The following is a 23077-nucleotide window of genomic DNA, read 5'->3' on the forward strand; positions in this document are numbered from 1 at the left end:
TAACTTTTTCAAATAAGTTTTGAATGTGAATTTAAGCATTAATTTTTAAACTATCAAAACTTAATCACTATACTGGCATAAAATTCAATTATTCATATATATATCTTATCTGTCTCATTCTCTATGTACCTACTCATCTACTTGTTTACCATCTATCATAAAAAGTTGCCAAAAAGTTTGTCATTAATGATTATTTAATAATTATACTGGGAAGAAATAAAGTTTCAGCAGTATATTTACATTTTAAAGTTGTTTAAATCTGATGGTGATTGTAGCCATGAAATTAAAAGACGCTTACTCCTTGGAAGGAAAGTTATGACCAACCTAGATAACATATTAAAGAGCAGAGACATTACTTTGCCAACAAAGGTCCTTCTAGTCAAGGCTATGGTTTTTCCTGTGGTCATGTATGGATGTGAGAGTTGGACTGTGAAGAAAGCTGAGCACCGAGGAATTGATGCTTTTGAAGTGTGGTGTTGGAGAAGACTCTTGAGAGTCCCTTGGACTGCAAGGAGATCCAACCCGTCCATTCTAAAGGAGATCAACCCTGGGTGTTCTTTGGAAGGACTGATGCTAAAGCTGAAACTCCAATACTTTGGCCACCTCATGCAAAGAGTTGACTCACTGGAAAAGACTGATGCTGGGAGGGATTTGGGACAGGAGGAAAAGGGGACAACAGAGGATGAGATGGCTGGATGGTGTCACCGACTTGATGGACGTGAGTTTGAGTGAACTCTGGGACTTAGTGATGGACAGGGAGGCCTGGCGTGCTGCGATTCATGGGGTTGCAAAGAGTCGGACACAACTGAGCGACTGAACTGAGCTGAAATGAAATCTGATTATTTGTGACTTTAACAATTTTTACTGATTCTTTTAATTAGAAAACTTATAAGTATCATTTGAATGACTGTTTTTCCTTTTTGAATATGAATTGGGAATATCTAGCTCAGTTTTATTTAGAAAACGTGGAAGTTAAGTCAATTAATTTCTAGTGGGATTTATCATCAGAAATAAATTAAAGCATAGAATGAATGGTCAATTTAGATTGTCCTCTGTACTGAGGTAATTTTGATCAGACTTCCAGATTTCATTTATATGGTCAACTTCTAAAAAATTTAGAAGCAGTTAATGAGACTAATTATATTTTTCAGTCCATGGCTTATTCGTCTCATTAATTCTTAAAGAGCGTCCTATCCTTCTTTCTTTCTCTTTTTATCTCTCATACTGAAAAATTTTCACTTTTCTGTCTTTGGAAACCATTTTAATATTTTAAATCTGTATGTTTTAATTTAGATATGTCCCCCCAAAGCACATTGTTTTGTATACATATATCCTTAATTTGTGCTTCCCCAATAGCTCAGCTAATAAAGAATCTGCCTGCAATGCAGAAGACCCCAGTTCAATTCCTGGATTGGAAAGATCCCTTGGAGAAAGGATATACCCACTCCAGGACTGCGAGGAGAACCAACCAGTCTATCCTAAAGGAACTCAGTTCTGAATATTCATTGGAAGGACTGATGCTCAAGCTGAAACTCCAATATTTTGGTTACCTGATGCAAAGAACTGACTGACTAGAAAAGACCCTAATGCTGGGAAAGATTGAAGGCAGGAGGAGAAGGGGATGACAGAGAATGAAATGGTTGGGTGGCATCACTGACTCAACGGACATGAGTTTGAGTAAGTTCAGGAAGTTGGTGATGGATAGGAAAGCCTGGTGTGTGCAGTCCATGGGTCGCAAAGAGTCGGATATGACCGAGCAACTGAACTGAACCCACACCAGTATTCTTGGGTTTCCCTGGTGGCTCAGATGGTAAAGAATCTGCCTGCAATGTGGGAGACCTGGTTTCAACCTGTGAGTTGGGAAGATCCCCTGGAGAAGGTCATGGAAATCCACTCTAGTGTTCTTGCCTGGAGAATCCCCATGGACAGGGGAGCTTGGCATGCTACTGTCCATGGGTTTGCAAAGAGTTGAACACGACTCAGTGACTAAGCCCAGCACAGTTCATTCTTACTTTGATAAGTAATATTATGTTCCATATATTTTCTATTTTATTTCTTTTACAACTGAACCCTCTTTTTTTGATATTATTCGTGCTGTTACTTGTACATCTAATGTAGCTTCTAACTGCTGAACGCTATAGCATGGTGTGTGCTAAGAAATTTGGAAGGATTTCTTAAAAAGCAAGAATAATAACATTACCTCAGTTCAACATTCTATTCAATGAAGAACTTTTTGGAAAACATTAAGTAACTTGAAGTGGAAAGATATTTGCAAAATCCAATAACAACATGCAAGCAACTCTTGCAAATCAACTAGAAAAATTCACCCCAGGGAAAAGATCAAAATAGATAAACATGACATTTAGAGAGGAGCAAACTTATAATACTAATATGCATGTAACAAGGTGGTAAAAATAAAGAGTATTATAAAAAATGTAAATTAAAGCAACAGTGAGCTATGGCTTTAAATCCTTAGGTAGGCAAACATTAGAAAGATGGGCAATAGCAGCTGAGATATGAAGGCATAAAATCTCTATCACACTCCTGGTGGTAGTGGAGAACAATGTAGCGTGGCTTATTCAGAGGAAGTACAAATGTACCCTATGAATGCATTACGTTACTTCTTGGTACAAATCTCAGGAGAAACGAGAAGAAATGTATGGAGGTTTTCTTTGTAGAAATGTTGATGGAGGCAAGAGTTGGAAGCAGTCTGAATGTCTGTCACCTGCCCAGGGATGGATGAACCTGTATGCCCATCACTGGACCGGTGGGCATGTGGAGCATATAGGTGTTTAAATGACAGCCATCATAAAGGAGTGCTGTGATTCCTAAAATCGTTTGTATTTTTTTTTTAATTTTAAATTTTAAGTCATTAGAAATGCTCGTGAGCCACTTAAGAAAATGAAAGTGCTAAATGTAGAATTAAAAAAAAGTGAACTAAAAAAACCAAATTCATAGCCATACCCTGTATGTAATTTAGGAAACATAGGAGTATAGTGTTTTGAGTTAACTATAGCTCTGGGAAGTAGATTCTGTCCACTCTGATGATGGGGCAGGACTGGGGCTCTCATTCTAGGCTTTTATTGTCTTAAGTCATAGCATTGAATCTTTTTGATATGGTACAACCCATCTCCGTTTTTTCCTTTTTATTTTCCTGTGCCTCTTCTTTCCCTGGTCCTCTATTTTTGACTTTTTATTTCTGACAGAATGACTTTTTGTTGTCAATAAATCATTAAGGCATTCACAACCCACCTCCTGCCCCCCAAATTCATAGATAGAACAGATTAGCCATTACCAGAGGTGGTAGGTGGGGGATTGGACAAAATACGTGAAGGGGATCAAAAAGTATAAACTTCCAGTTATAAAATACTTAAGTCATGGGGCTGTAACATACAGGATCGTGCCTATAGTTGATAATACTGAATGTTGCTGCTGCTGCTGCTGCTAAGTCGCTTCAGTCGGGTCTGACTCTGTGTGGCCCCATAGACGGCCACCTACCAGGCTCCCCCGTCCCTGAGAGTCTCCAGGCAAGAACACTGGAGTGGGTTGCCATTTCCTTCTCCAGTGCATGAAAGTGAAAAGTGAAAGTGAAGTCGCTCAGTCATGTCCGACTCTTAGCGACCTCATGGACTACAGCCTACCAGGCTTCTCCGTCCATGGGATTTTCCAGGCAAGAGTACTGGAGTGGGGTGCCATTGCCTTCTCTGTTGAACGTTGCTAAACCTTAAAGAAAAGAACTGTGAGGGATGTCACCTAGACTTATTGTGAGGATCATTTTGCAATATGTACAAATATTAAATCATTATGCTGTACATCTAAAACTAATATAACTAATGCTATGTCAATTATATGTCCATTAAAAAAAGAAAATGCAATTTTATCAAATTTTTAGTCTGAAGACTAGAGGATACAGGCATGGTTAAGGACTCCAGGAATCTGCCCCTTATTTTCATATAATTTCTAAATTAAGAAAAATATATGTAGAACCCTTAATAAAGTCTACTAGTGTTAAAATAATTACAACTAAAAATACACTCTCCTGTTATATATCTTTTTTCTATCAAAACATCTCTCCCTGTGGCAACCACTTTCAACTCTTTTATCTCTTTTAAATATTCCCCTCTATATTTTAAAATTATGTACTTACACTGCTCTCTCTTAATGCATTAATTTCATATATTTATTTAAACTTGACAGTGCTATTTCAGCTTTTATATTTCAAGGATTTGTGCTATACTGCAATCCCTTTTTCCAGTATGTAATATGATTATTTATTGCAATTTCTGGTTATATTAATATTTAGTTTACATTCTTATGATTTACACGGTGTTCTCTGCTGAGTCCATTAGTGTACTATGATAATGAAATTGGATTCATTTGGCTAATTATAGAGAACTTGTCTACACTGTGCCTTAAAAAGTAGTTCAGTTTTACTCAGATAGTAAGAAGTCTGTGCGTGTGCTTAGTCACTCAGTCATGTCCGACTCTTTGCGACCCCATGAACTGTAGCCCACCAGGCTCCTCTGTCCACAGTGATTCTCCAGGGAATAGTACTGGAGTGGATTGCCATGTCCTCCTCCAGGGGATCTTCCCAACCCAGGGACTGAACCCAGGTCTCACACACTGCAGGCAGATTCTCTACTGAATGAGCCACCAGGGAAGCCCGATAAGACATCTAGTGATAGAATATTAAGTGCTGGCGTGTAGGTTCCAGTGTGCCGTTAGAGACATAAGTTTCATTCTGGCCTTCCAGTTCTTCCTACATGGCTTCTGCATCATGCAGGTCACCTCTGAGTTGCAAGATGGATGCTCTATTTCTAGGGTCTCATCTATATTCAGACAGAAAGAAAAGGAAGGAAATAGGGCAGAAGCCCTGTGCTTGCTACATCCTCTTTCTTATGTTTTTCAAAAGTTCCACTTAATTGACTTACAAAATGTAAGTTCCACAAAAGTGACTTACATTTATATCGGATTGGCCAGAGCATCATCAAATGGTCTCCCTTTCTGTTGGACATGGACCTTCAGCAATTGGCCCTTTCATTTTCTCTTCTCTCCTTTTGTTCATCTCTCGCTCTCTCTTTTGTTTTTGTTCTAATTTCCAAGGAATCTTCTGAATTTTATTTTGTGAACATGTTAATTTTTCTAACTTTTCTTTCATTTTTAATTTATAAGAACTTGTTCAGTGCTTTCTTTTTGTTTTAAAATAGCGATCCATAACTTATTATATTGATAGTTTTTTTCTCTCGTCTCTCTGAAGATATTAAAGATGATTTATTTGAATCTTGCTGCTGCACTTTGTATTGTTTGCATTTCCTTAGGATTCCCCTGTTTTAATGGCTTCTTTGGGTTTTCTGAAATATCCTTAACTATGAGGTACTGGGGCTTTCCAGGTGGTGCAGTGGTAAAGAATTCATCTGCCAGTGCAGGAGACCTAGGAGATGCAAGTTCAATCCCTGGAGTCAGGAAAATCCCCTGGAAAAGGAAATGGCAACCCACCTCAGTGTTCTTGCCCAGAAAATTCCACGGATAGGGGAGCCTGGTGGGCTACAGTCCGCAGGTCACAAAAGAGTTGGACATGACTGACCATGACACTTTTTTCTATTGGAGGGCTCTAAGATGTCAGTAATTTAGATGTCTGTAGGTCTAGTTAGATTCTCCAGAGGAGGATTCTTCAGTATCCTGCTCGGTAGTATGAGCCTGTTTGCTGACTTTCAGGGAGCTGGTAAGACAAGATGGCTGTAGGTTACCGTGTTCACTAAGCATACTTTCATTTACTATCTGGTTTTCAGTCTTGCACTTCACATATGAACACTATAAATCTCCAGGAGGTAGAAATTATACATAGGATTCCCCAAACATCGGTCTAAAAGACTATAGATCCTTTTTCAGTCTCAGCAATCTTCCAGGACTAGGATTCTTCAGAAAATACTTACTGTAAATTCTACTGTAGGGCATCATCATATCCTACATACCTACTTCCTTAGTTCCTCTTCACCACATCTATGTGAATTAAATACCACTGCGTTCCCAATTTAACAAATGAAATTAGCCTAAGATCACAAAGCCTCTAAGAGGCAGCACTAGCATTTGAACTGCTAGCTCGAGTCCAGCCTTAGCCTCAAGTGTTTGTAAGAACAAGGACATTTGGTGACCTCTCCCATTTGCAAAAACAGGATTGCTGGGTAGATTCAGTGAGATAAGAGATATGAAGTATGTAGCTCTCAAAAAAGGTTGGCTCCATCCACCTTCATCTTTATTCTTGCCATTTAATGTGGTATTTAATTATTATTTTTAAAAAGTGTATCTCCTTTCCTTAAATAGATATCCTCGATTGAGAAGATTTTATGTTCCTTTTCAATTCTTTACATTGAATAAAACCAAATCCAGTGCTTCTTAGTTGAATATAGAATTTTTTAAATAGTTTTTTTTGTTTGTTTGCTTTTTGGTTTTTTAATTTTAAAATCTTTAATTCTTACATGCGTTCCCAAACATGAACCCCCCTCCCACCTCCCTCCCCATAACATCTCTCTGGGTCATCCCCATGCACCAACCACAAGCATGCTGTATCCTGCGTCAGACATAGATTGGCAATTCAATTCTTACGTGATAGTATATATGTTAGAATGCCATTCTCCCAAATCATCCCACCCTCTCCCTCTCCCTCTGAGTCCAAAAGTCCGTTATACACATCTGTGTCTTTTTTGCTTTCTTGCATACAGGGTCGTCATTGCCATCTTTCTAAATTCCATATATATGTGTTAGTATTGTTTTACTTTCTGGCTTACTTCACTCTGTACAATCAGCTCCAGTTTCATCCATCTCATCAGAACTGATTCAAATGAATTCTTTTTAACGGCTGAGTAATACTCCATTGTGTATATGTACCACAGCTTTCTTATCCATTCATCTGCTGATGGACATCTAGGTTGCTTCCATCTCCTGGCTATTATAAACAGTGCTGCGATGAACATTGGGGTACACGTGTCTCTTTCAATTCTGGTTTCCTCGGTGTGCATGCCCAGCAGGGGGATTGCTGGGTCATAAGGTAGTTCTATTTGCAATTTTTTAAGGAATCTCCACACTGTTCTCCATATTGGCTGTACTAGTTTGCATTCCCACCAACAGTGTAAGAGGGTTCCCTTTTCTCCACACCCTCTCCAGCATTTATTGCTTGCAGATTTTTGGATCGCAGCCATTCTGACTGGTGTGAAGTGGTACCTCATTGTGGTTTTGATTTGCATTTCTCTAATAATGAGTGATGTTGAGCATCTTTTCATGTGTTTGTTAGCCATCCGTATGTCTTCTTTGGAGAAATGTCTATTTAGTTCTTTGGCCCATTTTTTGATGGGGTCGTTTATTTTTCTGGAATTGAGTTGCATAAGTTTCTTGTATATTTTTGAGATTAGTTGTTTGTCAGTTGCTTCATTTGCTATTATTTTCTCCCATTCCGAAGGCTGTCTTTTCACCTTGCTTATAGTTTCCTTTGTTGTGCAGAAGCTTTTAATTTTAATTAGATCCCATTTGTTTATTTTTGCTTTTATTTCCAGAATTCTGGGAGGTGGATCATAGAGGATCCTGCTGTGATTTATGTCAGAGAGTGTTTTGCCTATGTTCTCCTCTAGGAGTTTTATAGTTTCTGGTCTTATATTTAGATCTTTAATCCATTTTGAGTTTATTTTTGTGTGCAGTGTTAGAAAGTGATCTAGTTTCATTCTTTTACAAGTGGTTGACCAGTTTTCCCAGCACCACTTGTTAAAGAGATTGTCTTTACTCCATTGTATATTCTTGCCTCCTTTGTCAAAGATAAGGTGTCCATATGTGTGTGGATTTTTCTCTGGGCTTTCTATTTTGTTCCATTGATCTATATGTCTGTGCCAGTACCATACTGTTTTGATGACTGTGGCTTTGTAGTAGAGCCTGAAGTCAGGCAAGTTGATTCCTCCAGTTCCATTCTTATTTGTCAAGATTGCTTTGGCTATTCGAGGTTTTTTGTATTTCCATACAAATCTTGAAATTATTTGTTCTAGTTCTGTGAAAAATGTGGCTGGTAGCTTGATAGGGATTGCATTGAATTTGTAAATTGCTTTGGATAGTATACTCATTTTCACTATATTGATTCTTCTGATCCATGAACATGGTATATTTCTCCATCTATTAGTGTCCTCTTTGATTTCTTTCATCAGTGTTTTATAGTTTTCTATATATAGGTCTTTAGTTTCTTTAGGTAGATATATTCCTAAGTATTTTATTCTTTTCGTTGCAATGGTGAATGGAATTGTTTCCTTAATTTCTTTTTCTACTTTCTCATTATTAGTGTAGAGGAATGCAAGGGATTTCTGTGTGTTGATTTTATATCCTGCAACTTTACTATATTCATTGATTAGCTCTAGTAATTTTCTGGTGGAGTCTTTAGGGTTTTCCATGTAGAGGATCATGTCATCTGCAAACAGTGAGAGTTTTGCTTCTTCTTTTCCAATTTGGATTCCTTTTATTTCTTTTTCTGCTCTGATTGCTGTGGCCAAAACTTCCAGAACTATGTTGAATAGTAGCGGTGAAAGTGGGCACCCTTGTCTTGTTCCTGACTTTAGGGGAAATGCTTTCAATTTTTCACCATTGAGGATAATGTTTGCTGTGGGTTTGTCATATATAGCTTTTATTATGTTGAGGTATGTTCCTTCTATTCCTGCTTTCTGGAGAGTTTTTATCATAAACGGATGTTGAATTTTGTCAAAGGCCTTCTCTGCATCTATTGAGATAATCATATGGTTTTTATTTTTCAATTTGTTAATGTGGTGAATTACATTGATTGATTTGCGGATAGTGAAGAATCCTTGCATCCCTGGGATAAAGCCCACTTGGTCATGGTGTATGATCTTTTTAATATGTTGTTGGATTCTGATTGCTAGAATTTTGTTGAGGATTTTTGCATCTATGTTCATCAGTGATATTGGCCTGTAGTTTTCTTTTTTTGTGACATCTTTGTCAGGTTTTGGTATTAGGGTGATGGTGGCCTCATAGAATGAGTTTGGAAGTTTACCTTCCTCTGCAATTTTCTGGAAGAGTTTGAGGAGGATAGGTGTTAGCTCTTCTCGAAATTTTTGGTAGAATTCAGCTGTGAAGCCATCTGGACCTGGGCTTTTGTTTGCTGGAAGATTTCTGATTACAGTTTCAATTTCCTTGCTTGTGATGGGTCTGTTAAGATTTTCTGTTTCTTCCTGGTTCAGTTTTGGAAAATTGTACTTTTCTAAGAATTTGTCCATTTCTTCCACATTGTCCATTTTATTGGCATACAACTGCTGATAGTAGTCTCTTATGATCCTTTGTATTTCTGTGTTGTCTGTTGTGATCTCTCCATTTTCATTTCTAATTTTATTGATTTGATTTTTCTCTCTTTGCTTCTTGATGAGTCTGGCTAATGGTTTGTTAATTTTATTTATCCTTTCAAAGAACCAGCTTTTGGCTTTGTTGATTTTTGCTATGGTCTCTTTTGTTTCTTTTGCATTTATTTCTGCCCTAATTTTTAAGATTTCTTTCCTTCTACTAACTCTGGGGCTCTCCAATTCTTCCTTTTCTAGTTGCTTTAGTTGTAGAGTTAGGTTATTTATTTGACTTTTTTCTTGTTTCTTGAGGTATGCCTGTATTGCTATGAACTTTCCTCTTAGCACTGCTTTCATAGTGTCCCACAGGTTTTGGGTTGTTGTGTTTTCATTTTCATTCATTTCAATGCATATTTTGATTTCTTTTTTGATTTCTTCTGTGATTTGTTGGTTATTCAGAAGTGTGTTGTTCAACCTCCATATGTTGGAATTTTTAATAGTTTTTCTCCTATAATTGAGATCTAATCTTAATGCATTATGGTCAGAAAAGATGCTTGGAATGATTTTGATTTTTTTGAATTTATCAAGTTTAGATTTATGGCCCAGGATGTGATCTATCCTGGAGAAGGTTCCATGAGCATTTGAAAAAAAGGTGAAATTCATTGTTTTGGGGTGAAATATCCTATAGATATCAATTAGGTCTAACTGATCTAATGTATCATTTAAAGTTTGTGTTTCTTTGTTAATTTTCTGTTTAGTTGATCTGTCCATAGGTGTGAGTGGGGTATTAAAGTCTCCCACTATTATTGTGTTATTGTTGATTTCCCCTTTCATACTTGTTAGCATTTGTCTTACATATTGTGGTGCTCCTATATTGGATGCATATATATTTATAATTGTTATATTTTCTTCTTGGATTGATCCTTTGATCATTATGTAGTGGCCTTCTTTGTCTCTTTTCACAGCCTTTGTTTTAAAGTCTATTTTATCGGATATGGGTATTGCCACTCCTGCTTTCTTTTGGTCTTTATTTGCGTGGTATATCTTTTTCCAGCCCTTCACTTTCAGTCTCTATGTGTCCCTTGTTTTGAGGTGGGTCTCTTGTAAGCAGCATATAGAAGGGTCTTGTTTTTGTATCCATTTGGCCAGTCTTTGCCTTTTGGTTAGGGCGTTCAACCCATTTACATTTAAGGTAATTATTGATAAGTATGATCCCGTTACCATTTACTTTATTGTTTGGGTTCAGGTTTATACACCCTTTTCGTGTTTCCTGTCTAGAGAATATCCTTTAGAATTTGTTGGAGAGCTGGTTTGGTGGTGCTGACTTCTCTCAGCTTTTGCTTGTCTGTAAAGCTTTTGATTTCTCCTTTGTATTTGAATGAGATCCTTGCTGGGTACAGTAATCTGGGCTGTAGGTTATTGTCTTTCATCACTTTAAGTATGTCTTGCCATTCCCTCCTGGCCTGAAGAGTTTCTATTGAAAGATCAGCTGTTATCCTTATGGGAATCCCCTTGTGTGTTATTTGTTGTTTTTCCCTTGCTGCTTTTAATATTTGTTCTTTGTGTTTGATCTTTGTTAATTTGATTAATATATGTCTTGGGGTGTTTCGCCTTGGGTTTATCCTATTTGGAACTCTCTGTGTTTCTTGGACTTGGGTGATTATTTCCTTCCCCATTTTAGGGAAGTTTTCAACTATTATCTCCTCAAGGATTTTCTCATGATCTTTCTTTCTGTCTTCTTCTTCTGGGACTCCTATAATTCAAATGTTGGAGCGTTTCATATTGTCCTGAAGGTCTCTGAGATTGTCCTCATTTCTTTTAATTTGGTTTTCTTGGTTCCTCTCTGATTCATTTATTTCTACCATTCTATCTTCTATTTCACTAATTCTATCTTCTGCCTCCGTTATTCTACTATTTGTTGCCTCCAGAGTGTTTCTGATCTCATTTATTGCGTTATTCATTATATTTTGACTCTTTTTTTATTTCTTCTAGGTCCTTGTTAAACCTTTCTTGCATCTTCTCAATCTTTGTCGCTTGGCTATTTATCTGTGATTCCATTTTGATATCAAGATTTTGGATCATTTTCACTATCAATATTTGGAATTCCTTCTCAGGTAGATCCCCTACTTCTTCCTCTTTTGTTTGGTTTGGTGGGCAACTCTCCTGTTCCTTTACCTGCTGAGTATTCCTCTGTCTCTTCATCTTGGTTGTATTGCTGCATTTGGGGTGGCCTTTTTATATTCTGGTAATTTGTGGAGTTCTCTTTATTATGGAGCTTCCTCACTTTGGGTGGGGTTCTATCAGTGGCTTGTCAAGGTTTCCTGGTTAGGGAGGCTTGTGTTGGAGTTCTGGTGGGTGGAGCTGGGTTTCTTCTCTCTGGAGTGCAGTGGAGTGACCAGTAATGGGTTATGAGACATCAAAGGTTTTGGGATAATTTTGAGCTGCCTGTATATTGAAGCTCAGGGGAGTGTTCCTGTGTTGCTGGAGAATTTGTGGGGTATGTCTTGTTTTGGAACTTGTTGGCCCTTGGGTGGAGCTTGGTTTTGGTGTAGGTATGAAGGCATTTGATGAGCTCCTATTGCTTAATGTTCCTTGAATTCAAGAGTTCTCTAATGCTTTCAGGCTTTGGATTTAAACCTCCTGCTTCTGGTTTTCAGTTTTATTTTTACAGTAGCCTCTAGACTTCTCCATCTATACAGCACCGATGATAAAACATCTAGGTTAAAGATGAAAAGTTTCTCCACATTGAGGGACACTCAGAGAGGTTCACTGAGTTACAAGGAGAAGAGAAGATGGAGGGGGTAGTTAGAAGTAACTGGAATGAGATGCAGTGAGATCAAAAGAGGAGAGAGAAAGCTAGCCAGTAGTCACTTCCTTATGTGGGCTCTATAGTCTGGACTTCTCAGAGGTATTTACGGAGTTATACAGGGGAGAGGAGAGGGAGGAAGTAGACAGAGGTGGCCAGGAGGATAGGAGAGAGGAATGAGAAGGAGAGAGACAAATCCTGCCAGTAACCAGTTCCTTAGGTGTTCTCCACCGTCTGGAACACAAGAGATTCACAGAGTTGGATAGAGAAGAGATGGGGGAGAAAAGAGACAGAGGCCACCTGGTGGAGAAAAAGGAGAGTCCAAAGGAGGAGAGAGTGGTCAAGCCAGTAATCTCGCTCTCAGGTAAACTTGGGTAGTGAAGTTTGGGTTTTTAAATGTACAAAATTGACAACAAAAACCTAAGAGCAAAGATTAAAAATCTAGAGTAGAGGTTGGATTTTCAAAAATACAATATTAAGGAAAAGAAGCAGAAGGAAAAAGGAAGAAAGAAAAAAACAAAACAAGAATTATTAAAAAAAGAAGAAAAACCACCAACAACCATCCAAAGACTATATATGGTGTTTGCCTTAAAAAAAAAAGTCTTTTTTTAAAAAATAGTAATAGTAGGTTATAGAAATAAAAATTAGAGGAGAAATAGAAGACTTAACAATTTAAAAAAGTTAGAAAAAAATAAGGAATGGTTTTAAAAATAGTAAAAATATTTCTGGCCCTTCTCTGATGTTGTGGGCATTGTGGGGTCACTTCCAAGGCAGTTCCCTCTGTTTAACTTCTTCTGTTTTTTAGGCTCACTAGTTCAGTCGCGCTGTGGGGAGGGGGGATGCTGCAAACAAATAGCGCTGTCGTGTGTACACAGTGTCTCAGCCCCGCTTGACCTGTCCTTTCTCGCGGCGCACAAACCGCTCCGGCTCTACGATGCTCAGCCGGGAACCGTCTGGGGCCGGCCCTAGGCTGCGTGCACTTCCCCGGTCCAAGCCGCTCAGGTTCGGCCCTCAGGCAGCCCTCAGAGGCTCAGATTCGGCTGGGACTGCGCTTTGTGCCCTTCCCAGGTCCGAGTAGCGCAGGAGTTTGGCGAGCGCGATCGCCGCGGCTTGTCGCCTTTTCTGCCGCTGCTGCTCAGCTTTCTGAGTGGACCGCTGGCGCCCCCCGTGAGGCAGATTGTGACTGTCCAGCACCCCCAGAAGTCTTAGCAAAGGAGCCTGCTTGCAGTTAGGTAAGTAAAGTCTCTCCGGGTCTGCAATTGCCCCTTTCCAGTCCTTACGGCTCTGGCTGCCTGTCCCCGGCTGGGGATGGTCTGCAGTCGGCTTTTTCCGTTCCGTCGTTTGTTCTGTGCTCGGTCCTGGCGGTGTCTTATGTTCGAGCTTTTCGCGTGGTAGCTATCCCACAGTCTGGTTTGCTAGCCCAAGTTAGATCATTCTGGTTGCGCGTGGGGCATTCCTGCCCGATTCTTAGAAAGCTCTGCAGCCCGCGCCTCCTGCGCGTCCCTGCCCTGCCCCCACTTCCCAGTGGCGGATGCAGGCGTCTGTGCTGCTTTTCCGCTGGGGGAGTTACTGTTGGGCTTGTAATCTCTTGGTTTTAATTATTTATTTATTTTTCCTTCCTGTTATGTTGCCCTCTGTGTTTCCAAGGCTCGCCACAGACTCGGCAGGGAGAGTGTTTCCTGGTGTTTGGAAACCTCTCTTCTTAAAATTCCCTTCCCGGGACGGGCTTCCCTTCCCAGGACGGAGCTCCCTCCCCACCTCCTTTGTCTCCTTTTTCATCTTTTATATTTTTTCCTACCTGTTTTTGAAGACAATGGTCTGCTTTTCTGGTTGCCTGATGTCCTCTGCCAGCCTACAGAAGTTGTTTTGTGGAGTTTGCTCAGCGTTGAAATGTTCTTTTGAGGAATTTGTGAGGGAGAAAGTGGTCTTCCCGTCCTATTCCTCTGCCATCTTTCCTAAAATCCCTGAATATAGAATTTAAAGCTCATTAAACACTTGTTATAATAAGTGGATATTTGAAGACTGTTGAATTTGAAGATGTTGATATTAATATAGGTTACTATTTGAGTATTATGAATATGTTTGAAAACATCAACTTAGCAATTTGTTTTTACATGACCTGTATTTATTGTTTATGATTTGAGAGAGTAAAACACTGATTAGAGTATCATTATACAAATTTTGAGATAAATTATACTTTGCAAATTTTCTTCTAATTCTAAAATATTAATTTAAAATAGTATCTACTGTACTTTAGAATAAAAGAATAATAAGGCACACTTGACTTTCCTCCCAGCTTTTGACTGTAAGGTTATCATTGACTCATAAAATGAAAGGACTATGCTTTATTATTATAAACAGATTTATAGGTCCAGATTACATGTTGAGTCTCTAACTTAATTTTACTCAAGTTCAGTCTTTCAGTACAGCATTCTTGGCCCTTCAAAATAGGGTTCAGTGTGCCTTTTAAATTATGTTTTCACACTCTTTACTCAGTGCTGTAACCTCTCGCTCATTATTCTCCAAACATGTCCTCTCCTTTCTTTCTAGCTCTACTCATGTTGATTCTTTTCTCTGAAATCATGTGTGTTTGCCCAGAACTTTCTTAATTTTTTTCTTCTCAATGAAGACTTCTTTAATTCTTTCACCTGTTTTGTGAATCATAATAATTCAAGTTGAATTCATATAACATTTTTGTCAGTGTACCAATATTATTCTTTTATATATTAGAACAGTATTATTCTGTGATATATATTCTATTTCTTTCTTCCATCTCCCACTCTCCACCTAGTATCTTCTTGCTCCCAGACTCTTGAAGCAGGAGATGAGAATAATAAATGAATCATATTCCTCTTTGTGTAATAATAACAATTATTATAATAATAACAGCAACAATAATAATTATATCTGAATGTTTAAGTGTTTACTAGAGGTAGATACTGTTATATGTGCTGCAGTATAACATTTGTTTAACCTATACAGGTTACAGTGACGTTGCTGCTGTCTTTCAGTTGCTAAGTTGTGTCTGACTCTGCAACCCCGTGGACTGCAACATGCCAGGCTCCTCTGTCCTTCACTATCTCTCAGACTTTGCTCAAATTCTGTCCATTGAGTCAGTGGTGCATTCTAACCACCTCCTACTCTGCCTTCCCATTCAACTTTTGCCTCCACAGTGATTTTGGAGCCCAACAAAACAAAGTCTGTCACTGCTTCCACTTTCCCCGCTTCTCTTTGCCTTAAAGAGATGGTACCAGATGCCATGATATTACGATTTTAATGTTGAGTTTCAAGACAGCTTTTTCACTTTGCTCTTTCACCCTCATCAAAAGGCTCTTTAGTTCCTCTTCGATATCTGCCATTAGAGTGGTATCATCCGCATATCTGAGGTTGTTGATCTTTCTCCCAGAAGTCTTAATTTCAGCTTGTGATTCATCCAGCCCAGCATTTTGCATGATGTGCTTTGCATAGAAGTTAAATAAGCACGGTGACAATATACAACTTGGTCATTCTTTTCAAATTTGGAACCAGTCAGTTGTTCCACGTCTGGTTCTGATTGTTGCTTCTTGATCTCCATACAGGTTTCTCAGGAAACCGTGAGAAGTAAGGTGGTCTGATATTCCCATCTCTTTAAGAATTTTCAACAGTTTGTTGTGGAAACTGTTGTGGTAGTCAGTGAAACAGAAAGAGATGTTCTTCTGGAATTCTCTTGCTTTCTCTATGATCCAATGAATGTTTGCAATTTGATCTCTGGTTCCTCTTCCTTTTCTAAACCCAGATTGTACATCTGGAAGTTCTCAGTTCACATACTGCTGAAGTGTAGCTTGAAGGATTTTTGAGCATTACCTTGCTGGCTTGTGAAATGAGTACAACTGTGAGGTAGTTTGAACATTCCTTGGCATTGCCCTTCTTTGGGATTGGAATGAAAACTAACCCTTCCAGTCCTGTGGCCCCTGCTGAGTTGTCCAAATTTGTTGGCATATTGAGTGCAGCATTTAACAGCATCATCTTTTAGGATTTTAAATAGCTCAGGTCATTTTCCAGTGTCATATCTTTTTGCCCTTTCACACTTGGATTACTGTGATGTTGAATGGTTTACTTTGGAAATGAACCGAGTTCATTCTGTCATTTTTGAGATTTCACCCAAGTAATGTGTTTCAGACTCTTTTGTTCAATATGAGGGCTACTTCATTTCTTCTAAGGAAATCTTGCCTGTAGTAGTAGATATAATGGTCATCTGAATTAAATTCACCCATTCTCATCCATTTTACTTTACTGATTTCTGAGGTGTTGATGCTTACTCTTGCCATCTCCTGCTTGACCATGTCCAATTTACCTTGATTCATGGTTCCAGATTGGGAAAGGAGTACGTCCAGGTTGTATATTGTTACCCTGATTGTTTAACTTATACGCAGAGTACATCATGAGAAATGCTGGGCTGGATGAAGCACAAGCTGGAATCAAGATTGCTGGGAGAATATCAATAACCTCAGATATGCAGATAACACCAATCTTATGGCAGAAAGCAATGAAAAACTAAAGAGCCTCTTGATGAAAGTGAAAGAGGAGAGTGAAAAAGTTGGCTTAAAGCTCAACATTCAGAAAACTAAGATCATGGCATCTGATCCCATCACTTCATGGCAAGAAGATGGGGAAACAATGGAAACAGTGACAGACTATTATTTTAGGCTCCAAAATCACTGCAGATGGTGACTGCAGCCATGAATTTAAAAGATGCTTGTTCCTTGGAAGAAAAGTTATGACCAACCTAGACAGTATATTAAAAAGCAGAGACATTACTTTGATGACAAATGTCCGTCTAGTTAAAACTATGGTTTTTCCGGTAGTCATGTATATATGTGAGAGTTGGACTATAAAGAAAGCTGAGCACCAAAGAATTGATGCTTTGGAAATGTGATGTTGAAGACTCTTGAGTGTCCCTTGGACAGCAAGGAAATCCAACCAGTCAATCCTCAAGGAAATCAGTCCTGAATATTCACTGGAAGGATTGATGCTGAAGCTGAAGCTCCAATACTTTAGCCACCTGATGTGAAGAACTGACTCATTTGAAAAGACCCTGATGCTGAGAAAGAATGAAGGTGAGAGGAGAAGGGGACAACAGAGGATGCGATGGTTGGATGGCAATCACTGACTCAATGCACATGAGTTTGAGCAGGGTTCGGGAGTTGGTGATGGACAGGGAAGCCTGGCATGCTGCAGTCCATGGGGTGGCAAAGAGTCTGACAAGCCTAAGCAACTGAACTGAACTGAACTGATGGACCAACATGCCAGGTTCCTATGCAATATTGTTCTTTAAAAGCACAATAAAAACACTGGACTTTACTTTCACCAGCAGATACATCCCAACTGAGCATCATTTCTGCTTTGGTCCGGCCACTTTATTCTTTCTGGAGCTGTTATTCATTGCCCTCTACTCTTCCACAGTAGCATACCGGACCTGGAAGGCTCATCTTCTGGTGTCATCTCTTTTGCCTTTCCATACTGTTCATGGGATTCTAATGGAAAGAATACTAGAGTGGTTTGCCATTTCATCCTCTACAATGACGTAAGTAATACTTTTAAACATTTTATAGATGAAGAAACTCACACTAGAGATATTTCTTGCCCCAAGATTTTATGGTGTTAAGCCCGGGATTCCAGAGCATATATTCTAAATCACTACATAGTAATATACTGTGCTGATGATAGTAAAAGCTCAATATTGTTTTAAACTGAATTTACATTTTCAAAGAAATATACTTTTATATATCAAAGTTTGATACATCATGGCTAGTCTATTTCACATATGCTTTCTTAAAAAAGATGCATTTACAGGATGTTCACAGTGTCTTACTTTTTACAAAATATGAGTTATGAGAATGAACATAAAACACTCTATGTAATATAGAAGACTGGACAATATGATTTTAAAAATAAAAGATGTAAATCAGTCGACAATCATACCACTTGAAGAAATGACTTTTCAAGTCTAAGTTAATAGCTTCCCATTATGAAGCACTATTCTGTATGGAAATTATTGGTAATGCATATTCTTACTGATTATTACTTCCTACTTTTGGGCTTATCTTTTGCCAAATAATATGAGGTTATCCTCTTGTCCGGGAAAATAGATTTCATCCCAAGGATCGACTGTGTTTGTTCAATTAGTAGTATCTGTCTGGAGCACTGAGTTGAGAAATGTTGTATATTTTTGTCCAGGTCTTCAAGAAAGAGTGCTATGATCAGTTAGGAATATCTACATAAACATACGCTGGGGAGGACAGCAGAATGTCTGCCGCGCTTGCCACTACTGCTGCAGTCTGTTACCTTTTCATGTTCTATAGATATATGTTGGGGTATAAATGAATTTTGGTATCAAGTAAAATATAACTGAATGAGGAAATGCCTGGAATACAAAGAGTGCTTTGTTCCTACCTAGATATTTTGGAATAGGTCGCTCTTTATATTACCTTATAATATATGTAATGTGCAGATTTTTAGCATTATCTCTGTTAATGTTTCTGTCATCATGATATTATGACCTACATATTCCTATTCTACATTGTATAACTTGGCACCATTTTCTTACACTTTTATTAGGTACTACTATTGAAGAACTTTCAACCACTCTGAGTGATGCCAAGGATACTTTTTGCTATAACAGTAATAATGCTTCTGGACTCTTGCCTGGTAAAATGGAAAGCATATAAAACATGTGGTAAGTTTATTATTTTATTATCCAGTCTTTCCCTCAGTTCTTATTGTTTTATCTACAGAATAGGGTAGTCAATAAAGGTGTTAGATGAGAATGATGACATTCTGTTTGTCCATAATCTTATGTGCTATTTCCTGGCTTCCCTCAGGTAATACTTCTGCATCTTCATGGTCTTTTCTACCTTAAATCTAATAGTAATTACTTCTAAGTCACTTCACACTTACAAGACTTTGCTTTTTGTTAAGGATGCTGTCCGTGTTTTGAGTCTTTTATCTATGGTTTTATTGATGTTGGACAATTCAACTTGAGTATACAGACAAATAATCACCTTTATTTTGGAAGTATCATATTGTGTATGCTTATTATACACTAAATTATCTTTTATTTTCAAATTATACAGCTAATTTTGGTTTTGTTGGAGATATTACAAACCTAAAATTTGCCGTAGATCTCTCATTATGTGTTTCTCTGCATGAAGATTTCATCCACATCAACTCATGTCTTTACCTATCAACCCATTGACAGAGATCTCCATATGAATCTCTAGCAAGTGATAAACTGCTTTAGAAAGGTTTGAGGCTTTACTGTCTAAATCACTTTAAGAACGAAGCTGTAACACTGCTGTCCGTGATATATTTTTGCTTTTCACCTAGGGTAATAAAAATTCAAATAAGTGTTCTGTAGCATGAGGACGTTCCTCATCCTACATTCCGCTTCATTTATATATGCATAAATATAATTATGTATGTGAAGTTAGCTTTATAATAAAAAGTTATTTTGTATCAGGATTTTTAGTTGCAGGCACCTGGGCTCACCTAAGCTAGTTTAAGCATGAAAGGATTTATTCAGGTTATTAGTGACCTCACAGGATCACTGGAAGCACTGAAGTAACAGACTCAACTTAACTGCTAAAGGAACCTGCTGGAATATTCAGCCAATCAAATGCCAGGTCCTTTAACAGATATGTTATAAGGAGAAGAAAGGGATGAAGGAGGAACCTATAGATTCAAAGAGATTAAAAAAAATAAAAAATAAAAGACACAATTTTAAAAGGGGCTGAGATTAAACTATGTGTGTAGGGATGCTTGGATAAAAAAACAAATACATATATTCTGATCAGGGTGTGAAACATTAAATACCAATGAACTGAAATTTTAAATATCAATGACTATAGAGGTTATTAATATTCAAGAGCAAGAAATCTTGACTCAGGTAAGTGAGTGAAGTTGCTCAATCGTGCCTGACTCTTTGCGACTCCATGAATAGTAGCCTGCACCAAGCTCCAACATCCATGGGATTTTCAAGGCCAGAAGTACTGGAGTGGGTTGCCATTTCCTTCTCCAGGGAATCTTCCGAACCCAAGGATCGAACCCAGGTCTCTCACATTGTAGACAGACGCTTACCGTCTGAGCCACCAGGGAAGCCCTTGGTAAAGTGACCTGAACCCATGTTTGTTTCTTTGTACCTTTTAGGTGTGGCTAGATGACTCACATCGGAGAAGGCGATGGCACCCCCACTCCAGTACTCTTGCCTGGAAAATCCCATGGACGGAGGAGTCTGGTAGACTGCGGGCCATGGGGTCGCGAAGAGTCGGACATGACTGAGCGACTTCACTTTCACTTTTCACTTTCCTGCATTGGAGAAGGAAATGGCAACCCACTCCAGTGTTCCTGCCTGGAGAATCCCAGGGATGGGGGAGCCTGGGCTGCCGTCTATGGGGTTGCACAGAGTCGGACACGACTGAAGCGACTTAGCAGCAGATAGCTCACATAATAATTGATTTACATTTAAAATAAACATTATAGTAAAACTGTTTTTTCTGACTGTCTCAGTTTCTTTCCTTCCTCCTCTGGTAACCACTGTACATCCTTCAGGGGACTAGCCCTCTTTTGCTCCCGTTCTCATGAGTTTGCAGTGTCTATTGATTAAGGATTAGCCTAGCAATAGGCACATGACCCCTAGTAGGTGTTTTCTGGAATTTTATGTATTGACTTTCAAAAGGAGGTTATCGCTCTCTTTCTGCACTGCAGCCATTTTATGGGTTGATACATGCCTAGGGAGAAGAATTTGCTAACACTCTAACATTTATTTCGAAATGTGCTGGCCAGATTTTTGTGAAATGCCCATTAGTTAGGATTTGTAATATATTTTTCTTATGATTAGCTTTGGGTTATGTGTTTTGGGGAATAAGAGCACAGAAGTAAAGTGCTATTTTCATTAAATCATAATTGGGTACATATTATCTACATAGCATGCTAATAATGTGTCTGCTGTCAATGTGGACCTTGATATCGGGCTGAGGTATTATTTCTTGAATTCCTCCATTGTAAAGTGACTCTCTCTTCCTCTCTCCATATTGTATTCCTTGGTAAGAAGTTACTATGTACAGTCTGTAATTGAGAGGGGAATTATGCTTCACCTCTTGGAGGTTGGAGTATCTACATAAATTATTTGGAATTCTGCATGTGTGTTATGTTTATTTTTCCCCCACTTATTTTTTTATTCAATCATTTACTTAGTTATGGAAACATGAATATTTATCTTGTGCTTTGATTATAATGCAATACTACTTTATTGTTCCAGTTGTTTCAGCTTTATTTTATTCCCACAGTTTTGGTCATTGGGACCTCAAGTTGACTCCTGTGTCCCTCTGACATTGCTGTGTGTGTATGTGTATGAGAATATTTCCATACTTTTCTGGTACTACTGCAAGAAACTTTGGGCTCATCTTGTGTAGTCTTGCTCGTGTGCTGGAACTAGCCATGACCTCCCAGCAGCCCTGGTTCTTTTTATTGGAGAATGGTATTAGAAACCAATATCTGTGGCCAGATGTACCATTACAACTCGGGTATCATTGATTCTAAGCCATGTCAGCTTAGAGCAAAGATACATGAGCAAAGGTACATGTGTATATACTAACTTGTGTTTGTACACATATCTATAAGAGATTTCTTTGTATTATCACTATATTTATATTAAACTAAATATCCGTTCATGATGATGTCTTAGACTGTAATCCATTACCACATGGCTGTTCTAGATCCCTCCTCTTGCTTATCTGTTACCTACCACTCTAACAATGAGATACCTGGTTTCAGCTTTTCACAATCCATATACTTAATTGTTCTAATCAAGTACACATGCATAGCAGTCTTAGTATTATTATCCTGTATCCTCTTGGGATATCACTCATCAACTGGAGCACAAATGCTTGTATACAATTTCTTTTGCTCCTAAGTTTTTAGACTCTACTGTTTTTCAAAGCTGTTTAGGTTAGCACTATCCCCTCGGCTTACTTCAGTGAAGCTGTTTCACATATTTGTAATATAAGTCAGTTCTTCTGTCAAGATTGACTCTGCATGAATAGTTCAAATGGGTTTGACAAGTGTTTGATGTCTTGTATTCATCATTGCAGTATCGTATAGAATAGTTTCACCTATTTAAACTCCTTCACCCACTTGTATCCCTAGAAGCCACTGATACTCTTATCATTTCTGTAGTTTTGTCTTTTTCATGTTGTCATATAAATAGAGTCATAAGGTATGTGATCTTTTCATACCAACTTCTTTCAGTCAGCCATATACATTTCCAGTTCACCCATGATTTTTCACTGCTTACTAGTTCATCTGTCTTTATCGCTAAATTACATTTAATTGTATACATGTACCAGGACTTTTTATATACATTCACTTATTGAAAAACATCTTGGTTGCTTAAAGTTTTGGGTGATTATGAATTAAACTGATATAAATATTTTTGCTTGAATGTGTTTTCAACTCAGTTGGAGAAAAACCTAGGGGTGTAATTGCTGGATTGTATAGTAATACTAGGTTTAGCTTTTAAAAACTTAGACATATAATTTCCAACATAACAATTTTATATTTGTAAAATGAGCACCACAATAAGTCCAGTTAACGTCTATCACCATATGTAGTTACAAATTTTTTTCTTATGATGAAAACTTTTAAGATTTACTCTCTTAGCAACTTTCAAATATACAAAAATACAGTGCTATTAACCATAGTCACCATGCTGTACATTACATCCCTATGATTTACTTATTTTATAGTTGAAAGTTTGTGCTTTTAAAGTCCTTCACCCATTTTACCCACCCCTTTATTGTACCTCTTCCGGCAACCGCAAGTCTGTTTTCTGTATCCATGAGCTCTTTTTTGGTTTGTTTTAGATTTCACATGTAAATGAGATCACAGTATTTTTCTTTCTCTGTTCAACTTATTTCCT

At 38.1% G+C, this 23077-nt stretch overlaps 1 long non-coding RNA gene across 4 annotated transcripts in view; it reads left to right on the forward strand.

Moving 5' to 3' along the window:
* The window catches only part of LOC138441536 (uncharacterized), a 151266-nt gene extending 130616 nt beyond the window's left edge, over positions 1–20650 (forward strand). For all 4 annotated transcript variants that reach the window (XR_011257391.1, XR_011257390.1, XR_011257389.1 and 1 more), the window contains 3 exons: positions 17566–17686; positions 18721–18838; positions 20308–20650. This is a non-coding gene — a long non-coding RNA (uncharacterized lncRNA). The remainder of the gene's footprint in view (positions 1–17565; positions 17687–18720; positions 18839–20307) is intronic.
* The last annotated feature ends 2427 nt before the right edge of the window (positions 20651–23077 follow it).

This window comes from Ovis canadensis, chromosome 5 (genome assembly GCF_042477335.2).
Source record: "Ovis canadensis isolate MfBH-ARS-UI-01 breed Bighorn chromosome 5, ARS-UI_OviCan_v2, whole genome shotgun sequence".
Taxonomy (NCBI): domain Eukaryota; kingdom Metazoa; phylum Chordata; class Mammalia; order Artiodactyla; family Bovidae; genus Ovis; species Ovis canadensis.